The following is a 17,064-nucleotide window of genomic DNA, read 5'->3' as shown; positions in this document are numbered from 1 at the left end:
TCATTTCCAATTTCAATTCTCTGCACCCGTCAATCTGCTTTACGCACAACTTCTCCCAAGATAGTATTCACTTCCTCGACGTCACTCTGTCACTGAGTGGCGGTCGCATTTCCACGTCCCTATACAAAAAGCCGACCGATCGTCAGCAATATCTGCATTTTTATAGTAGCCACCCCCATCACTGCAATACAGGCATTCCCTACTCCCAGGCCCACAGATACAGAAGAGTCTGTTCCGAATCTGCGCAATTTGAGCGACACGCGGAGGAACTGAAATCTGCTCTCATACGCCAAAAATATCCTCCAAAAATAGTAGACGATGCCATTGAACGCGCCCGCAGCTTAGATCGAGCACAGATAATGGGAGAAAAGGTTAGCAATAGCAATACACAATCAGATCCAAACTTGGTCCTCACATATACCACCGGTGCTCCGCGGGTCAATGCCATTCTCACCCGCCATTTTAATATCATGAAACAGAGCATCCGACTCGCTACCATCTTCAAGCAGCCGCCTCGGGTTGTGTATAGAAGAAACAAAAATTTAAGGGATTTGTTAGTCAGGGCGAGGACACAGAAGTCAAACACGCCCAAGGGCTGTCGACCGTGTGGGAAACGTCGTTCCAAGGTATGCCGTCACATGACAACAGCAGACACGGCTGAAGCATCGAACTCGCCCTTCGTATATAAAATTACCGAAAATCTTGACTGTGATTCCAGTAACGTCGTGTACAAAATTCGATGCGAGGTGTATAGGCAGGAATATGTCGGCCAAACAGAGACCCCTTTTCGCCTGCGGTTTAACAATCACCGCGCGCATGTGAAAAGTCTCCCCAATTTAGCCTTCTCCAGGCACGTTCGGCTGCCAGATCACTCCTTTGAACGCGTGAGCGTTGTGCTCTTGCAATCTGGTTTCCAACACACCCGTGCACGCGAGCAGAGAGAATCTTTTTTCATCCATAAATTTGGAACGTACACTAAAGGAATTAATGAGAGTCCGGGGCGGCTGACGTGCCTCCGCGATATGCCGTGAAAGTGCATGGGAAACGCGAATACATGTTCTGTACTTAAAAATTGAGACGCTGTGTATTTACTGCTTGCTCACCCCTCCGCATGCGCCTCAAGGGCGAGAGCGGAAAACCAATAAATTCAGTTTCCTGGACCCTGCCACTGAAGTGGTCATTCTGAGTGACCTATTGCCCTTCTTGAAATACGCACGTGCTGACTTGATGGTAGTTGTCTGTTAAACGTTCAAAAATTGGACCAGAAGGAGGCTATTTAACTCGGCTCCCTAAATATAAGCCCATGGGCGCACTTTCTTTGCTAATCCCACGCATATATTCTTTTTTGGAACTATATATTTTTTTTCGCACCGTAGCTGGACCACAGAGTTGCCGGAACGGGCCGTGCCTTGTATATGTGTACTGTGACTGTGTTTCTTTCCACAAGTTGCCGCTCTTCTGTCTTCCTTCTGGGCCCCTTCTCTATTGTGCCCCCCGCCACCCTATTCAACTTGCCCTCTCTCCCGCTACAACGGCAGCCCACGCACTGGTGCTGCGGAGCGACCGTTTTCTCCCTCCTTGCCTCGGGTGCACGGGAACCTAGCTGCCGCTACTTCCCGCCCCCCTCACTCTCCGACTCACGTCTCCCTCCTCCTGTGTGCTTTTTTCTTTTTCTTTCCTTTTTCTTTCTTTTCCCCTTTTTTTTCCCCTCACTGATCTCCTTGCTCTACATACATGTGACTCCGCCTTCCTCTTGCCCTGCATAGCTGCCAAAGGCCGCTGTAAATCTGCCAAGGCGCCGAAAATCAATCACTGTCACAACTGTTCCTCTCGGTTTGATGTATGTAAGAACGACCGGGCACCCGGTCTGGTGTCTTCACTACCAGGGCCAAACTGCCATTTTTTTGTAAACCCTGATGAAGATCGGTCCACCGATGGAAACTGTCGACATTAAATACTTGTTCTGTTTACCTTGTATCACCACTCAAATATATATATATATATATATATATATATATATATATATATATATGTGATTGTTTCGCGCTCGCGATTGCGCGATATCTTTACTTTGATAAATTTCACCTGCCTGTGTGAAGCTTGTAAACTTTTTTCGTGTCCAGACGTCTTCAGAATGTACGCCTCGCATGTATATTAATTTCTTGAAAGTTTGACGTGCACAATCTTTATTGTTTATTTTAATTACTGCTTTTATTACTGTTCATTTTAAGACTGTAGCGTTATAGATTTCGCTGGCGGTTTGTTATCTACTCGTAATTCATTTTGCTCGCAATGCGTACCCATTTATGTAGGCGTATATATGCCCAGGGAAGTCCGTATCTACCACATTTTGCAGTAACGAAGCTCCCATTACGAAAAGCTTACTAGACAGTTTTAGTATATCGTACGCAATACCATTGCGTACGCTAAAAAATAGCGGGTCGTCACTGCGCATGCGCTGAACGCTAAACGAAAGAGCGGGTATAGCGGGCGTACGCAACGCAAACGAGTTAGCGTTAGCGTTTTTGCGTGGTTTGCGGAGTTTGCGGGAAACATGGCGGCGGTCCCGGCTGCCCGCTTCGAATTGAATTTGGCGTTGCTTTTGTAAAATGCACTTTGTTCGTAGCAAATGACTGTGTAAACGCCTTTCGCTTAGTCTCAGGCCGCTTCGACGACAGAGTATTATGGATAACCCCGTCGTGTTTTTGAGATCGCTTCTCGTTTCGAACTAGTCAAAGCCTAACGAAAGAAACATTCGAGATGTCAGCGCCACCTATCGCTACAGGCGCGAAATGGTCGCAACGACGGCATATGGCCTCTGAGCTCCAAAGATATCGCCGGCCAACTAAAATTGTACAATTCCTTTCAATAGGTGAAGCACCAATACTGACGGCACACAACGTGTTTTACACAATATTGTGGAAAACGTTCGCTGCTTAGCGTACGCTATATTATAGCGTATAGCGTACACTGTTTGTATTGAGGACGTGTGCATGGTATTGGTTGCCTGGTGGTGGCTCCCAGGCTTCGTGAAGCTGTATGCTTACAGCAGCTTACTTGCCAGGGTGGCCTTCAACACTGTGCTTTGTTCATGTTGTAAATATAAGCTGACTTAACTATACGTGATGTAAATTAGCACGCGAAATGAGAATAGCAAAGGGAAGGTGGTAGGATTTCTTCGCCAATTTTTTTAAGCTGCCTTCTACCTTGTTTACGACGCAGACAAAGGCGATTTGTTCGGCACTTGTTTAGAAAATGAAATTTTGGTGCAGTATGAATGACCCGCTGCCAAAGATCAAGCAAGCCGTTTGGTTTTGAGTACATATAATATAGTTGATGATGCATGATTCGTCGGGATCCCAAATTTCATATGCGCACACGAGCTTCGGCTGGATTAATGTAGCGGAAACAGGACGACGTATGCGCATAGGAGCATGACCTTAAGAGGAAGCTTTAGCTTGGTTGCTCCTATCTAAATACATGTAAAAGGCGAATTCGTCTTTCTCAGCAACCACTGCACCAAATTTGACGAAGTTTGTTGCATTTAAAAGAAAAGCTTAAAATCTAGTGGCTTCTGGTTTCGAATTTTCGATTTAGGCCGTAAATATCAATAATACCAATTGGCAAAAAATAGAAATTTTTCAAAAAAACGAAACTACCAATTTTAAAACTTTGTAACCCAGCAACGAAAAATGATACTACAATTATGTTAATTTGCATCTAATAGTGCATCTAAAGCGGACAAAAATTGATATGTTACACATGAATCTCAAAAAAAATTTTGTAATATGCAAATACAGCTTTTGCAGAACCCTTGTAAACAACGTAACAAATTCACGTAAGATCTAAAATGACATGTCGAGCTGGTCCGCTTTCAACGATTTAATGGATGCCGTTAATAGAACGGCGATATCTATTTTTGATGCAGAGCTATGAATTTATAAAGTTCGTGCTTCTATTTTTCTTTAAGCTTTCGAATTTTTGAAAATCCTTGTAACAAAATTCAAGACCTAAATCGAAATTCCGTTTCCAACAGTCACTAGAATTAAACTTTCTTTCTCAAATGCAACACATTTTATTAAAATCGTCCCAGTGGGTTATCTCAGAAAATACGTTTTTGCGTTTTACATGTATTTGAATAGGCCGCGTTGGAGCTGGGCCCGAGCTAAAGCTTCCTCTTAAGTGGGGACATTTACTGAAACGAAGCAAATCAACGTAGTGACAGGCTGTGCAGAGCTATAGGATACTACTGTTAATTGGTATAAGTTGTTTAGCTGTAGGCAGTGTATCACCTTCTAAACATATGAAAGATTTTGGTAATACTTATGGGCATTACTAAAGACTTGCACCATGTGGGAATTGCACCTGAATTATTTTATGAATCTTGACTGGAAAATTCTTATAAGGCAAGAAATGTATTGTGGGATTTAAACACAGGGACGCAAGTGAATAATATACACAAGGAACACTTACCACCGATTAAGCAGTCGAGATGTGTGAAAAATACAGAGTGAGAATACATAGCCAAGAGCCACCGCTGTCTATATGTTTAGTCTAAACGCTATAAAACATAGAGTTCAGCATAGAGGAACTGACTGAATATTTCGCCAAGAGTTCATAATGGGGCACATAGTCAAAGATTTAAAATATCAAGAAATCCTGCGTAAACATGAAACGCAGCGTCAACCGAGAAATGAAAGGCAAGAAATAACACAAGATGTTTGCCACATGCGCAGCCTTTCCTGATGCATGAGCACTTCTGTGCTTAGCCAAGGGAAAAAACTGTCCCTTCGTCTCTCCATGCCTCCCTCTCTGCGTCACATAATATGATCGCGGTTAAGATAGAGCCCGCCAAAGCGAGCTATTTTCCTTTCGTGCTGGCTTTCGTCTCAACGTGAACGAAGCGCCGAGAACACAGCGCTCACGAAGCTCTCAGCAAACGGAGCATCCTATCCCCCTCACAGCTGACCTTCAATATATTTGCCCGCGGGTGTCCCTTCAACGCGAAGCAGTGAAAACATAGCGGGCAGAGCTGTCAGCAGCCGGCACTCTCTGTCCACATCGTAGATCGCTTCGGAAATATGGTGCGTGTTGCCATGGCATACGCAGCCACCGCCAGAGTTGGATTGATTTCAGCGCTTTAGCGCCCTGTCTATCACCGCCAGAGCGCTGATAGACAGGGCACTAAAGAGCGATGATATTTCCTAATGATCGAAACATTATCATCGCACTTGGCGCCGTCAGCTGCAGTACTTTGCTTGTGTTATCAATTCATATGGAGCCGTCATACACACCAGTTTATGTCGCCACAGCACTGTTGTTTCTAAAGGCCGGATCAAGTTTCATAACATTCATAATCGCACCGGACTGCGTGGAGATTAGCGAGTGCCATAATGCTTACAGATACATAGATAACTCCCAAAAGAGCTTCTGCGTGATTTTTTTTTTTTTGCAGCCGTGGTGCTATTTACTTTTATTCTGTGATCATTGAGGTAGTTCCTGACATAAGAAATAATAATGCACACAGTAATGACGCGAACGTTGTGACCACTTTACCTACTCGCCCCAGTCACGAAGAACTGAACAAGTCGATAGTTATTCCTTCAAAATTGCGGCGACTACACGACATAAACTCCAAGACGCATTATTCTGTAAGTTGTCATTGAAACCACTGTGATCTGTCAGAGATTAAATTTGAACTTCCTTTACTAAGAACGCTGTGCCAAACTCGTAAAAAAAATTCGAACATTTTGATGTCGGATCGCGTAGTTATGTCATGGCATGTAGAAGAGTAGTAATAAAAAACGCCTTGACCAATGGGAGATGTGACCGCACTGAAACTCAGGAACTCGGGAACCAACAAAACTCTTAACTCTTCAGCTATGATGAAATACACATGCTTACTATGCACCTTAGTCGGCGATATGTTTGTCAGCAACGACGTCATACTTCGACCGTAAGAGTACCAACGCGTCGACTTAAGTATCCTTGATCACATCTTTATTACCATTTAGTTTAGGTGCACTGAAGTACTCCTTCTTACTACTGTGGCACAGGATGTGCATATGGAGTCAAAGGGAATCGCGTTTCCATCTACCAAGAAATGGAACGAACGTTTTGATAGTATTTGCAAACGCACCTCAAATATTAAATGAGTTATCTTAAGTTGTTGAAGACAACCTGCCATGAAGCTATCTCTTAAGGCGAATAATTGAAACTTCATAAGAATATCATCCCCTGTAGCACCTAATGCGTTCAGTGCTATTACTTTTCTTGTAAAGTGAAGAATTTGACACTCTGAATGACAAACAAATCAAAAGGCGCTCTTGGGAAGCCATATTCGGAACAGGACTGTAAGTATGCGCACTGTCATGTTAACATATGCCCTTACGGTACGAAGTGCGCATGCTCATATTTGTATCTGTCCCTATATATGCAGCCCCTTGTCTGAGAATAAACACACTTTGTTCCCTGCCTCCCGACCGTTCACATGGTGTCAGAAGTGGGGCGGCGACGCGTTTCGCAAGCCGCATTCACCGCTGTTCTTCCCCGCCCCCTCGTCCAGCTGCACCCCTAGTACACTCCAGAGAAAGAAGTATGGCGTCGACGGTTCTACCACCGCCAAAGCCACTGGAAAGTACGGGTGACGCTTACAAGAACTGGATCATCTGGAAAAGTGAGTTTACTCTACCTTCTACGGTGACTGGACTAAGGAAGCAGCCTGAAGAAGTTCAGGCAGCAACATTTCTTGTGAGAGTTGGTGAAGAAGCAAGGCGGGTGTTCTATACCTTCAAATTCGCAAATGAGGACGAAAAGCAAGACCTCAATAAGCTTATTGAAAAATTTGAGGCCCACTACAAACCAACGATGAATTTCACGTTCAACGAGTTTCGTTTCGGCTCCCGAGATAAACGTGAGGGCGAATCTTTTAACGAGTGGCTGATCGATATCCGAACTCTTGCTCGCTTGTGTGAATTCGGAGAACTGGAGGCCAGATTACTGCGCATTCGAATAATTCTAGGAGTTAGAGACAAGGACCTGCAGCAGAAACTTCTGTCTGAGAATCCGTCGTATGCCAAAACAGTGGAAATATGACAAGCAAGGGAACAAGCGAAAGAGCACTTTAACGAGATCAGGGAGGCAGAAGTAAGCGCAACCGATGAGGCCACCGTACATACTGTGAAATCAAAAGCAAGCCTCGGAATTTGCTCAAGCTGCTCTTACACACACGGAAAAGCAAAGTGCCCTGCGCAAGGCAAGCACTGTAACAAGTGTGGCGGCCGAAACCACTTCGCGCGAGCATGTCATCAACCAGAAGCGAGACCGAGGGGCCAAGCATGTAAGATAAAACAGGTCGAAATGGCAGAGGACGAGGGCTATTTTCTTCAAATCCTCGAAGTCAATGCAATAAATGGCCACGACCGCTGGACAGCGACTGTCGACATCGCAGGTTCCGCCATACGCTGCAAAATTTATACCGGAGCCAACTGTTGCGTCATGCCCGAAGTGACACTCAGAAACATAACTATGAAGCCAGCACAAGACTGCTGCTCTAAGCTACGGTCGTTTTTCGGGCACATAGAAAAGGCGACGAAGAAGATCGAGCTTCAGGTCACCAGTACAACGCAGTCTACCACGGCGCTATTCTTTATCGTAAAACAAGCGGTTCCTGTTACATTTCGTGGCAAGGTGGCTGAACGCTTAGGGCTGATTGGCCGCATAAACACCGTAGACACCATGGAAACTAACGAAATAGTGGAAAGATTTCGAGATGTTTTCCAGGGGCTGGGAGAAATCAAAGACGTAGCCTACCACATGGAGCTACAACCTGAATCTCGAGGCGTCATCAAGCCAGCGCGACGAATAGCCATCGCCCTTCAGGAGCGCGTCCGAGCTGAGCTGGACCGGATGGAGCGCGACGGCGTCGTTGCTAAGGTAACAGAACCGACTTCCTGGTCTAGTCACATGGTTGTGGTAGTAAAGAAAGAAAAAGTACACATATGCTTGGACCCATCCGACTTGAATAAGGCACTTCTAAGAGAGCACTACCACATGCCGACGTTAGAAGATATCCTACCGCGGCTGCATGGAGCGAAATTCTTTTCTACTCTGGACGCATTGTCAGGATTGTGGCAGATTAAGATGGACGAGCCGAGCGCCCGCTGATGCACTATGAGCACACCCTACGGCCGATACCGATTCCTGCGCATGCCGTTCGGCATCGCTTCCGCACCGGAAATCTTTCAGCGGGTGATGCACCAGGTACTAGAGGGCTTGAGGGGAGTTGACGTCGTTATGGACGACATATTGGTTTGGGGAAAGTCACCAGAGCAACACGACAGAAATTTAGTAGCTTTGCTGTCCCGGTGTAGACAACACAACCTCAAGCTTCATAAGAACAAGTGCAATTTTCTCCAGCCCAGAGTCCGCTACATGGGCCGCATTCTGACTCCAGAAGGACTGTGCCTGGACCCGAGCCGACTCGAAGACATCGTGAAAATCCCGCCTCCACAAAACCGTAAGCAACTACAAGTTTTCCACGGCATGATAAACTTCGTGGCTCGGTTTGTCCCTAACATATACACGTTGTCAGCGCCGCTTCGCGAGGTATTAAAAAAGGATGTCGCGTGGGTCTGGACAGACCAGCAAGAAACCAGCTTTCGTCAACTTCGAGCGACCGTCGAAAAGTCACCAGTCCTTGCATATTTTAACTAACCAAGAAAAACCATTGACTTTGTCAGTAGACGCCAGTCAGCATGGCGTAGGAGCCGTTCTTCTACAGGATGGGCAGCCAGTTGCCTACTCATCCTGTTCGCTAACGGAAGAACAGCAGCGCTACGCGCAGATCAAGAAGGAAACTTTAGCAATTGTTCATGGTTGCACAAAATTTCAAGATATCTTCGGGCAGTCAGACGTTACCGTCGAGTCGGATCACAGGCCTCTGGAATCTATATTCAAAAAGCCGCTTTGTGAATGCCCGCTACGATTGCAGCGCATGAGGCTTGTTTTGCAAAGATTCCCAATCAAGGTCACGTTCAAACCAGGCAAGAAGCTATTTCTAGCTGATACGCTTTCTCGAATCCCGAGTAGTGCGGAACTAACCGAAGAGACAGAACAATTTCAAGTCAGCGTTATTTCTTCGCTTCCTGTGTCAGACCAGCAGCTCGCGAGTATTCGGCACGAAACTAACAAAGACGCCAGTATGGCTGAACTGCGCCGTTACTCGAGCACAGAATGGCCGGAAACGAAGAATCATGTGCCGCATGCCCTGCGTCCATACTGGTGTTACCGCAACGAACTTCATGTTGAGGAATGCCTGCTCCTCAGCAGCAACAAAATAGTCATTCCTCCGGCCAAGCGACTGGAAATTCTGCATTTGCTACACATCGCACATGGAGGCGAAGAAAAAATGAAGATGAGAGCCAGAGAAGTAGTGTTCTGGCCCGGCATGAACGCGGACATCTCGGCTCTAGCTAAGTCATGCGCAGCGCGCGAAAAGTACAACCGCAGGAACACTACACTGCCTATGCTTAGCCACGAGATACCAGGCCTGCCATGGCAAGTAGTAGGGCTTGATATTTTCCACCACGATGACCAGTCCTACCTAATCCTCGTGAATTTCTACTCGTTCTTTTTCGAGGTTCAGTAGCTACGTCATACAACAGTGACAGCGGTAAACAATACGTGCATGCTCGTCTTCGCGACTCGTGGAATCCCGGCAAACCTGTGCAGTGATAACGGCCCACCCTTCCACAGCGCGTGCTTCCGCTCTTTTGCTGCGCAGCTCGGAATCGCCCACGTAACTTCAAGCCCGTACTATCCTCGTGGTAACGGCATGGCGGAGCGTGCAGTGCAGGAGGCAAAAAAAAAACTGCTAACGAAGCGTCCTTTCGCAACTATGGAATTTTACAGCGCCCGGCTGGAGTGGCGAAACATGCCAAGGGTCGAGTAACTGAAGTCGCCCGTTCAAAGGTTGATGGGTCGCCAAACAAGGACGCAGTTGCCGGTTCTTCCCCAGCACCTCGAACCGCAGACTGTGCCACTACAAGCCGTTCGCAATCGCCTCCAGGAAATAAGAGAAAAGCAGCGCATCTTCTACAACCGGGCGGCCAAGCGTCTACCCCATCTTCGCAGTGGGTCTCCAGTATCAGTGTACGACACCATACGCAGACCCTGGTCGCCAGCTGTGGTTGTGGGCCCTGCAGGCACACCTCGGTCGTACAACCTACTTCCAGACAGCGGACAAGAGCTGCGGCGCACCAGGGAGCATCTCAGTTCCAAAGAAATGCAACCTACGTCGGACCCTGAAGCTACAGTTGCTGCGGAGTCAGTATCCCAGCCTGACCAGGTGGCGGAGCTACAACCTGAAGACACCCTTCGTAGAAATAACCGTCTGCGTAGACCGCCACAGCGTTACCCCCTGCCAGAGAGACCGCAGCATTAGGTCCCTGACATGCGAATTTGTAAATTCTTTGTTCTCATTTTTTTCTCTTCGAAAAGAAGGAAGATGTAAGTATGCGCACTGTCATGTTAACACGTGCACTTACGGCACGAAGTGCGCATGCTCATATTTGTATCTGTCGCTGTATATGCAGCCCCTTGTCTGATAATAAACACATTTTATTCCCTGCCTCCTGACCGTTCAAAACGATCACTAAGATATAAAAAATTTCCGACCTTGGTGCACACCACCAACTCGGCAATCGCGTCGGTCCATATAAAAAGGTTGAATACAGCTGCGACATATAAAAAATAAAACTCGGAAATTCCACCCATGAGCCGCACCACAATCAAGACACATAAATATGTACAGCTTCAATTGATGCGGGATAAGACTGCTACGCTTCTTTGCATGACTATTCACATGTATGTTAAATACACGTGTATATAAAGGACAGATTGGTGCAAGGGCAATGGGTAAGTTACTGTAAAGGCACTCTGATTTCTACATATAAAGGGAAGCGGGGGGGTTTGTCATTTTTTAATATGCCAAGACAAATTCACTGCACAAGTTCATTCCTTGTCTCAAATGTACCTATCTTAGAATTCAACTTCTTAACTTTGGACAGTCACTGACCGGGAGCCTGTGACTAGAGGTATCCTACTTGCACTGATGTGGTACCGGGCGCCTGTCGACACTAATGTTGTATAGCGCAAGAAATTCTCACTGGCAAACATCAAATTGCCCGATGATTAGGCTGTTGATTGTGAACTTGACCTACGTTGGCAGTGACATGCTCATAAATTGCGTAGCTATGCAAGATAACATCTTCTGCGATGATGCAAGCACCAATGAAGACAACGGTGCATAAATGTGAGCACAAGACCAAGTTACCCTATAAAACACTTCTACGTTAGCATACATTAAAGTAAGTATATGTTCAATTTTTTCTCGCACTTGGACTGTCTTGGTATAATAGGCCAGACGAAAAATAAACGAAAGTAAGCGGTAACTTGTTCAGAAACAAGGCGATGGCATGTGTCAGCTGGGTTCCATACTGCGATATATTACAAAGAGTAACATGTTGCGCAGTTCTAAAGTTATAAACATTTTGTTTCACAAATCCTCTTTTGAATGATTCAGGGTCAAAACGAACAAGGTAATGCACATTTGAATTGTACAAGATCCATTGGGGACGGTACCTTCATTAGGGACGGTACATTATCTAAAATAAAGTGAGGCAGAGCGCGATCAGTTCATTGTAGCCCAAGACATCTTCGAATTACGCGATATTCTATGTTATATATGTAGGTGGCACTGCGAAGTAAGACATATTACAAATAGGCACTACTTCAGAGGAGACTATAATAGTTATAGTGTAGCTTTGTTTTAAGCGGAGAAGGAAGTAATATTTAGATTTGCAGTTGAGGGGTGAGCATTCTTGCCTGGATGGGCCTAGGGCTGCCAGGTGTGAATTGCAGGAAAGATTTTCGCCAAAAACAGGTTGGAATAAAACGTCAGAGAAGAAACGTTCGGTACAGTGCTATCGTCATACTCTAGCTAGAAGGACGCATGATTTTTTTTTTTTAGTTTTGCTATGATAAATACTTCACATGGTTTCGGAAACGTCAAACTACAATTTGCGTTTATCCAGGTAGATTGTTGCTCGAGCCTGGCGTTACATTCTCTTTCCAAGCTTTGACTGATTTCTACTGGGAAGAATGGGTTCGGGTCGTCTGCATATAAAAGGTTGTTGCGTTAAAGGAATGTTGTTTAATTCAATTACCTAATGCAAAAAAAGATTCGTTGCAGAATAAAAACCTATGGAACGCCTCATACGTGTCTTTGCTTATTTTTAACTTCGCGTTCAAATCTGCAATTTCTTTCACCCACTTATTTTAAAGCACTCAACCGCCGCCAATCTACACTATAATTGGAAACGCGAATTCCGGAAACATGTTTTCAATAATCTGAATTCTTTGCTTAGCACACACTCCTAATCAATAATAAAGGGGACGACAAAAACTTGCATAATTATAGACCGATCAGCTTACTGACCGTTGCCTAAAAAGTATTTACTAAGGTAATGGTAAATAGAATCATTAACACCTTAGACTTCTGTCAACCAAAGGACCAGGCAGGATTCGTAAAGGCTACTCAACAATAGACGATATTGACACTATCAATCAGGTAAACGAGAAATGTGCGGAATATAACCAACCCTTACATATAGCTTTCATTAATTACGAGAAAGTCTTTTATTCAGTCGAAACCTCAGCATTCATGGAGCAATTACAGAATCAGTGTGTAGACGAGCCGTATGTAAAAATACTGAAAGATATCTATAGCGGCTCCACAGCCACTGTAGTCCTACATAAAGAAAGCAACAAAATCCCAATTAAGAAAGGCGTCAGGCTGGTAGATACAATCTCTCCAATGCTATTCACAGCGTGTTTACAGGGGGTACTCAGATACCGAGAATGGGAAGAATTGGGGATAAGAATTATTGGAGAATACCTTAGTAACTTGCTATTCGCTGATAATATTGCCCTCCATAGTAACTCAGGGGACCAATTTCAATGCATGCTCACTGACCTGGAGAGACAAAGCAGAAGGGTGGGTATAAAAATGAATCTGCAGTAAACTAAAGCAATGTTTAACAGTCTCGGAAGTGAACAGCAGTTTACGATAGGTAGCGAGGCACTGGAAGTGGTAAGGGAATACATCTACTTAGGGCAGGTAGTGACCACGGATACGGATCATGAGATTGAAATAATCAGAAGAATAAGAATGGGTTGGGGTGCGTTTGGCAAGCATTCCCAGATCATGAACAGCAGGTTGCCATTATCCCTCAAGAGGGAAGTGTATAACGCCTGTGTCGTACCAGTACTCACGTACGCTGCAGAAACCTGCAGGCTTACCAAAAGGGTTCTACTTATATTGAGGACGACGCAACGAGCTATGGAAAAAAGAATGATGGTGCAATGTTAAGGGATAAGAAAAGAGCAGATTGGGTGTAGGAACAAACGCGAGTTATTGACAGCTTAGTTGAAATCGGGAAAAAGACAGTGCTAACCGAAAGCCAGTGCAACTACAAATCTTGGAGGCTATGCTTTATACGTCATGTCGGCCATCCAACAACCGTAAATCTCCTGGGCTACATGTTTTGCATAAAGTAGCTGGAGATATCTTTATATTAATTTATTCATATCTAAAATGCCCCATTTGAGTTCTTACATGAGGGTAGGGCACATCTAGGTCATAGTTTCAATGAATGCCTTGAACGATGAATGACTGAAGTGGTGCACTGCTTCTGCCGATGGGTGATTCCAATTTTTCGCTGCTTGAATGAAGAAAGAGTTAAGATGAGTGGTGGAGCGCGCTGGAGGGGGATAAGCAGCCTTTGAATGGATATGACGGGATGAAGTGCAATACGCAGGCGTGATGCCGGTGTTATGCAACAACGAGTTATAAAATCTGTAACAGAGACACAATGTTGCTGTTTTGTGGCGGCCCTCGAGGGATGGACGGTTCGGAGATGACTTAAGTTTAGTGACGCTAGTGTGGTAAGTGTATTCAGAGTTAATGAACCTTGCTGCACGATTCTGTATGGATTCCGGTGCTGTTGTCTGTTGTCTTGTATGACTACACTGTGAGATCTCACCATGCCAGTCAAAGTTAGACGACAAGACGCAAATTCCGCTTTATTGCAGCGAACAGTTGCTTTGATTGCAACCCCAGTTGCTTAGAACAGTGACATTCAATATGGCGCATTGCTACTGGCAGTTGGTTGCATTTGCACAGACTTGGGTGTCTGACAACTCTTTGTATCTAGGGTTTTTGAATAACGGAACTCATCGCAGCTTCATTCGAGCTGTTGTGGCAACAATGTGCGGTCGTGCGAAAAGAAGATCATTTGTTATTGCCCTTTGGAAGCGTGAAGCCACACGAGCGACTTCAGTGGAAAGAGAGAGAGACAGAGAGAGAGAGAGAGAACTTTATTTACAGAAAGGCAGAGGGGTCGGCCTGAGCTATAACTTGCTCTGGCCTGCTACTCTACACTGGGGAATAGGGACGGGGAGGGAAAGCGCTGATGAGTGATGATGGTATAAGGAAGAGATGCGTATAAACAAATTCACAGAGTTGTGGCATCTCTAAAGCCGTGCGTCCAGCCCAGTGGCTTGGAGAAGAGCTATAGCGGCACTTGTTACCAGGACTGCGCTGTTTGCAATAGGCCAAGGACCTAAAAGAAACTCGTCCGATAGCGGTCTTTCATGGATCTTTGCAATGGAAGAGACAAGTTGCTGTCGTTCTAGCGCGTACGCAGGACACACGCTAAATATACGTTCGAGTGTTTCTGGCACCCCACAGTATTCACAGTTTGGTCTAGTATCACTGACACCTGCCATATGTCTATAAGGGTTGGTGAATGTGACACCAAGATGAATCCGGTGCACCATGCTAGTGTGGCTTCTTTTGAACTTGTGAGCATGTGAGTGGCGGGTGTATACGTTAGACTGTGTAGCCAGTTCATGTAAACTTGGGAGCACAAAGTACTCCAGAAATAGGCGCTGGGACACATCCATCACTCAGCAAGCCCACCTCGCGGCTTCTGGTCGCGAAGAAGTACAAAGGGCTGAGTGTTTTGAACCGCACACGTGGCAAGAAGACAAAGTCAGCACAATATTCTGATCTGCCGCCTATTGTCAAGTAATGACTAGCCGAATGAACTAAGTAAGCGCTTGACAGAAATCCATCCACTTTTGGAAGAATGGTTCAAGGTCGCCTGCCCAAGAAAGAAGTCCAGACGAGCGAACTCTTCGTGACATGCGTTCCCATTCCAGAAATGCATGACGTATCGTCAAGGTGGTGGCAGAGCTCAAACTGGCATTGTGACGAGGAAAATAGTTTTGGAGCTGCTAGTGGCGACACATATAGAAGCCAACCCACATATTCACACACATGCTGATAGAACTGCACAGAGAACTCGCCTACAGGCAACGTGTCAGATGTTTGTGCTTTCCAGTGGCTTCGGAGTACAACACCTCTCTACAGAGGCCGTTAAAAGTGACCGGCCGGGTCCACAGCTTCAGGTGCAGCGCATCACGATAGTTATCATTGACGAATGTACCTCCGACAACGGAAGAAGTCTCGCGAGCTGAAAACAATTTGCTGCTGATGGTGCAAGAAAAACCCTAGCTTCCTTAACGAAACTGTTGATCTTTGTGAAAGCAGCTACTACCATAAACTTCACGCATCCTTCGCTTATGTCCACATTTAAATGAAAACGGCCTACATCGCGTCAATAGACGAATACACCAGCAGTACGCCCAACTGGACAATCGTTGTTCATGTCTATTGTGAGATAACCACACCGCCGCTCTTGTGCTAACTGCTCACCGCCGCACTGTTCACGAAAACTCTGAAGCAGCTCTCACAGAGCTTCAAGAGAACTTCATATCTCTGAATGGACTTCAGACAGTGAATACGAATCTTTGACAGTGGTTAGATTCAACTGCCAGACTCGTATTTGGCAATGGCTGGCAACCAAACTCTAAAATTCGGAACCGGGCAACTGTTTTGCCGCATCAGCGCCAAAACAGCTCCGCGATCAATATGCGGGTTAGCGATTTAATGTTGATGTGAGACGACACAGCAGAGGCAACGTTTCAGACAATCGACGGCGTCCTAATTTTACTACGAGAAAGAAGTGGCATTGTGCGTGCTTATTTCGTTCCTGTTTTGCACTGGTTCAGCTGTGAATCGTTCCGCTAAAAACTAAATATCATTGAGCCCTCTGATTCTTGTTCCTCGCCGGAGTATGTGGACGAGCCGTAATGAAGTAACAAATAACATGCACACAACTCCTGCGAAAGAGACGCTGAGGTGGACAGGAGACAGGTGGGTAGGGTACACATTTGGGGCTTGGGAAGTATGCCTACATTTTGCGCACAAACAGACCTGGCAATATATGGTTTATGGGTACCTGGTCATATATGGGCTATATGGGCGCCGAATGGAAGCTCCAGCATCTCATCGAGACCCTGGACTCAAACCGACACATTTCGTCTCCAGCCAATATGGTGTAGTCATTGGCTTCGTGCATCACGTGACCGCAAATGCCGCTGAAACAGCAGTCTGACGACACTTGTTCGCTGCTGCCTGGTCAAACTTTTGCTCCGGAGACTGTACGTCAGGGTTAGGAAGAGCCTCCTGTGGAGTGCCAAAAAAGGGCATATCTCCGGCATGAACTTCCTGTGTCCAATCGCCACCAGTGAAATAGGTCTCCGCTATCCAACTTCAAAATGTTCCATACTTTACTCCACCTCCCTATGATTCATTTGGATTGCATATTAGACCAAATGTATGCACCAATCTTACAAGTATTCTTCGATAAAAGATCTACTGCACCCATAAATGGCATGGCGCGGTGTAGTTGCTGTGTCAGCACCACGCTTTTTATGTTAATGATATGACCCTATGGGTGTCACAAGGCTCTCTTGGGGAGGCCCAACATGTCCAACAAACAGCTATCAACGTTACCGAACGGCATGTTAGCATAATGGGGCTCTTCTGCTCGCCAAAGAAGTCCGTGTTGCTCACTATTAAACCCCACAAGGGCG

The sequence above is a fragment of the Dermacentor andersoni genome, chromosome 7, assembly GCF_023375885.2.
Source record: "Dermacentor andersoni chromosome 7, qqDerAnde1_hic_scaffold, whole genome shotgun sequence".
Lineage (NCBI taxonomy): Eukaryota > Metazoa > Arthropoda > Arachnida > Ixodida > Ixodidae > Dermacentor > Dermacentor andersoni.
The sequence above is the reverse complement of the archived record's forward strand: the minus strand, read 5'-3'. Positions refer to the sequence as shown.